This window comes from Salvelinus sp. IW2-2015, linkage group LG18 (genome assembly GCF_002910315.2).
Source record: "Salvelinus sp. IW2-2015 linkage group LG18, ASM291031v2, whole genome shotgun sequence".
In the NCBI taxonomy this organism is placed as follows: Eukaryota; Metazoa; Chordata; class Actinopteri; order Salmoniformes; family Salmonidae; genus Salvelinus; species Salvelinus sp. IW2-2015.
Genome location: NC_036858.1, coordinates 58,073,719 through 58,082,919, shown reverse-complemented (window position 1 = coordinate 58,082,919; position 9,201 = coordinate 58,073,719).

Sequence of the window (9,201 nt, the reverse complement as noted above, 5' to 3'; positions counted from 1 at the left end):
TCAGGCCAGATCACGTTTAATTAATTAGAGAGACAATAAATGAGACAATCAATGGTCAATCGTTCCATCTGTTTGTGTCGAGCAAACATCTTTTGGAATGTGACCTATACACAGACAAAACACAGATCTTATGATCCCACTAAAGAATGATAATTTAAGTTTAGGCATAGGGGAGAGTGGGGTACATTGAGCCAAACGGGTAAGTTGAGCTACCCTTGTTTCTAGGAGTATATACACCAAATTAATAATTTGACCAAATATTTAAGAAGAGGTTATCATTTCATGGAGTTTGTGAAGGAACCAACCAAATGGAAAAAGTGTTAAGCAAGTTAGGAACAAAAAACAGATTTTCAGCAAGTCAAATGAATTCATTGTGTTAGAGGTTTCATGATGCTTGTATCTAAACCAAAGTAGATAATTTTACAATTTTTCTATACATAAGTTGGGGTCTCCATAAGCTTCAATATGAGGTCCTAAACATAGTATAAAAGTGCATCCTGAGTTAATATAGTCAAAATGTTGGCCTTGGGGTAAGTTGAGCAAATATATGTTTTTTCTTCCAAGGCATTATCACTGGAATATTAAAAATATATATATATTTAACTATGCAGGTCAGTTAAGAACAAATTCTTATTTTCAATGACGGCCTAGGAACAGTGGGTTAACTGCCTTGTTCAGGGGCAGAACAACAGATTTTTACCTTGTCAGCTCAGGGATTCAATCTTGCATCCTTTTGGTTACTAGTCCAACGCTCTAACCACTAGGCTACCTGCCACCCCAATATGAGGTAACAACAGGGCCTGGCCTATGTTAAAAGTGTTTGTTAGGTGTTAAGCCTGTGTTAAAAGAGGCTGAACATAATTACAAGACAACATTCAATTGTGAATGTGTTGAATTAAGTGTTTGGGAAGTAGAGATAGACATTGTTTTAAAATTGTAGTGGTAATATTTAATTCTGTACAGAAATGTGTAGGCAGGCAGGTTAATTTAGCTTGTCCCGCGGCTCAACTTACCGCATACGCAGGGTAAGTTGTGCCACGAGACCACTTTTTATGGACAAGCTATGTTTTCAAAACGGTTATGTTTACATGAATGCTGATTATTTCCAGGGATACACAACACGCTGAATGTAGATATCTTTGTTAGAAAGAATACTATATTTCCCTTGACGGAGTGATACTGAATTTAAAAAAGGGCTCAACTTACCCCACTCTCCCCTAAGGAATAAAATGTATTAATGTTAGGTTTAGGAAAAAGTAAGGTTAAGGTAAAGGTTAGATAAGATAAGATAATGACTTTACTTTCCCCATAAAAATTTTGGTTGCGGCTCTGTGCATACATAACACATAATCGAAGATAGACAAAGGAAATATACAGACAATATATAGGGTTAGGGAAAGGCATAAAAATTTACATTGCCACCATTCATTTTCTGCCGGTTAAACATGCACTGGCTTTAATTTACCCCAAGATCCCACAAAGAACCAAACTTTAACATGATAGTCCAGCAGAATATAATCAATGGCTGGCTGCGGAAGCAGCAGCAGTAGCAGTCAGTGGTCCAGTATCATATCAATGTTGACCTTAGTCTATTCTGGCTGTCCTGGGGTGATTATTGATTACGTATGATGAACCTGTCAAAGTCAATAACCATCCAAGCAGGAAGTCACATTGTCTTTTGGGTTTTTAATTAGGCTTTTAGGAGAGCAGAGAGGAGAGGGGGCAACATTGTCTGGCTGGGATCCCAAAGAACAAATTCCTGGTCGGCAGAGAGTGCATGGACTTTAACCATGTGGGCAAGAAGTACTCTGGGATGGGTCTCAGAGACAGCTCTCCTCTTTTTTCCCTCTCCTATTTTATCCCCTCTCTTTCCTAATGTGTGTTCAGATACACATTTTTGTGCCAGAACTTGTTTAACAGAAAATACACAATAAACCCATTGGTTTTGATTATACATTTTGCACAGGAGTCTTAAATCTGGCCAATCATCAACACTAGCATCCTATTGCCACAAGAGGGTAGGCTCACTTCACGTCAAACACAAACCGTCTGCTTGTCTGTATGATCGAAAGGAGTCACAGCCTCATAGACTCTGTGCTATCTAACTCTTGGCATCAATCAACATTAGTCCTTGCGTTCTTCATGGAAACAGTCTGAAGATAATGATGTCCATCTGTGAGTCCTCACTAGATAAAGAGATCCCTTCCCTTCGCCCTGATGATAAAGTAATCCTCTGTATCTTGTCTTGACTGTTTGAGTTTGTGTGTGTGTGTGTGTGTGTGTGTGTGTGTGTGTGTGTGTGTGTGTGTGTGTGTGGGTGTTGTGTGTGTGTGTGTACAGTCCAGTGAGTGTGCATATAGTCCGGGCAAGAGAGTAAGTACAAATAAAGGGTCAATGCAAATAGTCCGGGTGGCGATTTGATGAACTGTTCAGCAGTCTTATGGCTTCGGGGTAGAAACTGTTCAGGAGCCTTTTGGTCCCAGACATTGCGCTCCAGTACCGCTTGCTGTGCAGTAACAGAGTGAAAGTCTATGGCGTTGGTGGCTGGGGTCTTTGACAATCTTCCCGGGCCTCCCTCAGACACTGGCTGGTATAGAGGTCACCAGTTCTCAAGAGAATCTTCATAACATTAAGACGCAACTTGCAACCCATGAATACACTGTTTACAATTAAATTATTTGCAGACATTGGAGTAATATAAGCTTATATTTTGGGTTTAATAAAAAAGTAAGCCTATCATAACCCCTCAATTCAGTCTTGGTTTTAACTTAACAGCCCTTCACTGACATGAAGGTAGGCTTAAGAGTGCATGGTGGGTAGAGGAATTGACTGACAAATCTATGGATATAGCAGTTTATAGCCTAATTTCGTCTGTCAAACAGGTAGGTCTACCTCTTATTTCTAAACTAGGAAGAAATAGGCTCCAACACAAAGCCCTCTTGTTGTTAGTAAAGTCTAATTAAAATGAAGACGGTTGAAATGATGGCTACTGGAATTTGCCTACTTTCAGCACCATCAGCTGTCCATTTCCCATTGATTGTGCCGCAGCTGCTGCTTCAAGTTTCAGCATCACAATGTAAGTTATTTGAATCTGGCTTATTGTGAGGTCAATAACTCTGATAAATAGGCATACATCATGGGTAAGAAACATATTTTTATTAATAAAAAAAATTATAGTAGTAGCAAGATATCAAAGTTGACCTCGGTCCTCCTTCTCATCTTCGTGCTCTCCTTCTGAAACTGAACAGAACATAGGTTATAGGCTAGTCCGCACGCAATAACGTTTTTTTGGACTAGGCCTAATCAACATTAAAAAAATCAGAAGAAGCCTTTGATTCCGTAGGCCTGCCAATGTAGGCCTAAACAGCACAGCCATTGGTTAGACAGCACACAAAACAGTTATTGATCAGCAAGAGCAGAGCAGGCCGATGCTCAGGGTTGGAATATCCATTGCAGTGTGTAATTCAGCCTAGTTTTCTTTACACCATCCCAGCAGCTACGTTAGAAATATAACTTTGCTCTGTGCTTCTCCGAGCATGAACTTTGTAGCCTATAGCCTATAGGCTATGGATCATTTGATTGAAGCCACACAAAGTAACCACTTGATATTGTGCGCCCAGTGGAGAATCAGAGATTAGGAGCTGCATTGGGTATACATCGATATATAGCCTAATAAGTACCTAATTCTAAAACACTGAGAAATATAGAATGTCATCAACTACAAATGACATGACCCTCCCCTGGACTAGGTTTAAAAAATACTAAACCCTCCCCTTGACTGAAATTGAAAAAGTGTCACCCTCCTCCATTTTCCTCCAGGTACCCATTATGTACATTTTGATCCATCCCTACGTTCTTTTGCGATGATGTGCTATTTGGTCGTTTCACCTTTCTTGGTTGAATGCACTTACTGTTGCTTTCGCATCCCTCCTCCCTCATGTAGACTGCAAAGCCAGTCGAACATGAACAAGAAACATGTACATACATATGTATGACAGCTAGTAGTGGGCTAGTAGTAGTCTTGGTCTTGAATAGCACAGAGCATCTGCTCTTTTTTATACCCATTTCTTCTGGCTTGATTGGTCGCCGTTGCGGAGGGTGGGAGAAAAGGGAAGTGGGCAGGGCATTCGAAGAGGTAAGGAAAGCTCATTGGTAGTTAATAGTAACAAGTACAAAATATAGTAAGAGAGATACATACAAGGGTTGGAGTAGCATAAAGTAAAAGGTAATAAAATATCAAATAATAATTTTAAAAAATAAAAAATTCTAATACTTGTTATTTATTGACCAAAACCCAATGGGTTCAGTTGTAGGTTAGGAACTGTTCAGTGTCTTGTCTTGAGGTTGCATTTGGGGAAGGGTAGGGTTGGGGTTTGGATACAGACCCGGTTTAGAGTAAGGAGTAGGGTGAGAGTTAGGCGGTGTTCAGTATGGTGGAGAGAGGGGTGTCTTTGTAGTATTGCTTTTTCTATTGTTTTCTTCAGTGATTGCTTTGTGGATGTATTTCTATCCCAACAGGTCCAGGCACTCGTTGATTGTTTTCAGACCGGAGATTTAGTGAAGGTAGGTGACAGGTATGCATCTACGGAGGTGGTAGGCCACCCGCATTGCTGTGTTCTGGATTATTTGTAGCTTGTGTTTCTGTTGTGTTGATTCGGTTATCCAGGCTGGGGAGGAGTACTTGAAGACAGACCTGAAGCAGCTTTGGCACACTTTCAATACCATTTGGATCTTCTGGGCATACATTTACTTGTCGTAGGTAGTTGCGGAAGGCTTGTACTTTTTTCTTGATTTTTCTCCAGGAGCTAGCAGTTTTAGACTAGGACTGGTGTTGTGTTGTGGACCTCATTTGTATTGAGTCTTTTTTATTTTTTGCCAAAAAGTGCGGGGGGCGGGGGGGTGGTTGGAGTCTTTGTCCAGTTGATAGTAGAATGTGGACCATTACTTCTGTTTGTGCAGAGTGAGCTGGTGTTTGATGTGGTTCTGGAGCCGGTTGACTTCTGTTTTAGGGTGAGGTGATCTTGTTTTAATGAATTCTCTCCTTAGTTTACATTTTTCTTTCATGAGTTTAATGAGGTGTGGAAGCTGTTGTGATGGTGGCTTGGTGGTGGTGAGTGGTATTGTATCCTCTCTGGCCTGGGAGAGTCTCTTCCCCAATCTATCTGCCAGCTGATCCTGGTGGTCCTCTGGGGCGTCTGTGATGTTATGTGTTTTCCTTAACACACATTCTCTGAATTGTTCCCAGTCAACCTTTTAATAATCATGTATCTTTTTTGGGTTAACCTGAAGGACCTGCAAGGAGAAGGAGGCGAGAATGGCGAGGTGGTCACTCCCTACATCACGGGTAGGCAACCCTGTTTCTGGAGTTCTGCAGGTACTGCAGGGTTTTGTCCCAACTAGGTGATCAACACACATGGTCTTCCAGGTTGGTTAAATCAAAAACACAAAGTGCCTGCCCTACATTGTGGCTGACAGAGAAGTTTAGGAATTTTGGGAGAATGTTGGGAGAACAGAGGATGAGGTTAAGGATGTCGTTGGAGGAGTTATTGATGTGGATGTGGGTGGGTTCATCATTGTTGAGGACGCTGACTTTCCTGGAGTGGTTGGTGGTATTACAGTTCAAATATGTGTGTTTTGCATTAAAATCTCCTATGATCAGGGTGGGTTTGTCAGTTTGGGTCTGTTTCAGGTGGGCAGTAGACTGATGCAGCCACTAGTTTGGTGCGATGGTTGATGTTCATTTTGGCTGCTACATATTCGTTGTTGGCTTCTGTGAGGTTAAACGTGATTTCATTGTATTCAATATTTTCTCTCACCGTGACAGGTGTCACTAAGTAGCCAAGTGATCATAGTGTCCAGGGGGCAGCAGTAGATGAAACAGGGAAGCCGCGGAGTAGTCACCACTACGCTAGCACGCGGGCAACACGGCGTTTAAAGTTAGTAGCCCGGGGCTAGTAGGAGCGTCTGCTCCGACGGAGGCCGGTTGAAGGCACAGCGGATGGAATATTCGTCGGCAGATCAGTCGAGGTGGTGCGGCGGGGCGCCGTGTCGACAGAGGATCCAAGCCAGATGGCGAAAGAGGTATTGTAGAATTTAGTTTGCTAGCCGGGAGATGCGCCTGGCTCACGGCTAACTGGTGCTAGCTTCGTGGCAGGGGCGTTAGCCACTATAGCCACTCGGTAGCAGCGGTGAGTCCGGGTGAGCAGCTGAGTAGGCCGGGAGGTGGGCCTCAGGGATGTCTTCGGTACTGGGTTCCACGGTGGGTGCTGTGAAGATCAGAAGTAGTGGTCCAGGGATTACGGCAGGAATCCGCCGTTGTAGTGGAGAGACAGTTCAATACTGGTAGACTGGCGAGTATTATCCAGGCTAAAAACAGGGCTGGTATCTGTGCAGAAGGTTAAAGCCGCTAGCAGTGGCTAACAATGACTAAATAGCTTGTAGCTAATTAGCTTGTTAGCTTCTGGTGGTTCTTGAATGTGTTCTAAAATTTAAAATAATAGAGATTCCGTATCACATTGGGTGAGGCAGGTTACCGGAAGGTATAATCGAATTGAAAATGGAAAAGAGTGAAAATAAAATGGAAATATATACAAAAAAGAAGAAAAATACAAAAGTACACGAGAGGACGAACAAAAACACGTCTTCACTGCTACACCATCTTGGAGTTTTCCATCTTGAAAACTTTCTGCAGCATTGAAGGTCCCGAAGAACAGAGTGAATTCCATAATCTTTAAATGGAAGAAGTTTGTAACCAAACTGAGCAATCTGGGGAGAAGGGCCTTGGTCAGGGAGGTGACCAAGAAGCCGATGGTCCCTCTGACAGAACTCCAGAAGATCTCTGGGGAGATGGGAGAACATTCCAGAGGGCAACCATCTCTGCAGCACTCCACCAATCAGGCCTTTATGGTAGAGTGGCCAGACGGACCCACTCCTCAGTAAAAGGCACATGACAGCCCACTTGGAGTTTGCCAAAAGGCACCTAAAGGACTCTCAGACCATGAGAAACAAGATTCTTTGGTCTGATGAGACCAAAATGAACTCTTTGGCCTCAATGCCAAAAGTCATGTCTGGAGGAAACCAGGCACTGCTCATCACCTGGCCAATGTCATCCCTACGGTGAGGCATGGTGGTGGCAGCATCATACTGTGGGGATATTTTTCAGCAGTAGGGACTATGAGACTATTCAGGATCGAGGGAAATATGAACGAGGAAAGAATAGAGAGATATTTGCTCCAGAGCGCTTAGGACCTCAGACTGGGGCGAAGGTTCACCTTCCAACAGGACAACGACCCTAAGCACATAGCCAAGACAACACAGGAGTGGCTTCGAGACAAGTCCTTGATTGCCCCAGCCAGAGCAGAGCTTGACATAGCAGAACCTGACAGAGCTTGAGAGAATCTGCAGAGATGAAATTGGAGAAACTCCCCAAATACAGGTGTGTCATACCCAAGAAGACTCGAGGCTGTAATCACTGCCAAAGGTGCTTCAACAAAGTACTTAGTAAAGGGTCTGATCACTGCCAACACAACGTAATCACTGCCAAAGGTGCTTCAACAAAGTACTTAGTAAAGGGTCTGAATAGTTGTGTAAATGTGAAATTTCTGTTTTTATTTTATAATACATTTGCAAAAAAAAATGTTAACAGTTTTTGCATTGTCATTATGAGGTATTGTGTGTAGATTGATGAGGGGGGGAAAACATTTAATACATTTTCCAAGAAGGCTGTAACGTAACAAAATGTGGAAAAAGTGGAGGGGTCTCAATACTTCCCGAATGCACTGTACAAGGTAAACACGGCGTCTGACGGCTCAATTGGAAATTACATTTAGATTTCAGCGATACAGATTGAATACAGCCCTTATTATGAATAGTATTATTTTTTATTGTTATTATTGACGATAATATGACCGCACCTTTACCAATTAGCAGAGACACACATTTTGATTTATTTGACAGGGACAGTGCTTAGTAATCAACATTTCAGTGTTCATACCAATATACATAAATGTGACAGAGTTAGCAAAACAGCACATCTTGGTCTAGTGTATTCCCTTCAGTTAATGCTTGTTGTGTTGTTATTTCTTCTAGAAAAACAGTCATGGGTACCGGAAAAACCTTAATCTCTGTTCTCTTCTCCTGTACTGCAGCTTCTCCAAAGTTGATCTGACCTCAGATCAGGTTGAAAAGGTACTCCCTGTTCACCCACGACTGGGTATCCGCGCATGACTCCAACACCATCATTAAGTTTGCTGACGACACCACAGTGGTAGGACTGATGACCGACGAAGATAAGACAGCCTACAGGGAAGAGGTTAGTGTGTTGCCAGGACAACAACCTCTCCCTCAACTTAAGCAAGACAAAGGAGCTGATCGTGGACTACAGGAAACGGAGGGCTGAGAATGCCCCCATCCAAATCGACGGGGCTGTAGTGGAGCGTGTCGAGAGCTTCAAGTTCCTTGGTGTCCACATCACTAAGGAGTTAACATGGTCCACCCACACCAACACAGGTGTGAAGAAGACACGACACGACAACACCTCTTCCCCCTCAGGAGTCTAACCTCTATACCAGATGGTGTCAGAGGAAGGCCCTAAAAATTGTCAAAGACTCCAGCCACCCAAGTCATAGACTGTTCTCTCTGCTACTGTACAACAAGCAGTACCGTTGCACCAAGTCTGGAACCAACAGGACCCTGAACAGCTTCTACCCCAAGCCATAATACTGCTAAATAGTTAACAAAATAGCTAAACGGACTATCTGAATTGACCCCTTTTGCACTAACTCTTTTGACTCATCACATACACTGCTGCTACTGTTTATTATCTATCCTGTTGCCTAGTCCCTTTACCCCTACCTATATGTACATATCTACCTAAATTGCCTCGTACCTCTGCACCTCAACTCAGTACTGGTACCCAGTGTATATAGCCATGTTATCGTAACTCATTCTGTATTTATTCCTTGTGTTATAATTGTTTTCTTTTTCCATGTTTCTCTCTGCATTGTTGTTTACGAAGCATGTGACCAATACAATTTGATTTGATTGATATGAGGGAATTCGAATGGAAATAAAACAAACAATATTAAAAAAGAAACAATGTTTGTTTTATTTCCATTCGAATTCCCTCATATCAATCAAATCAAATTGTATTGGTCACATGCTTCGTAAACAACAATGCAGAGAGAAACAATTTCTGTCTGA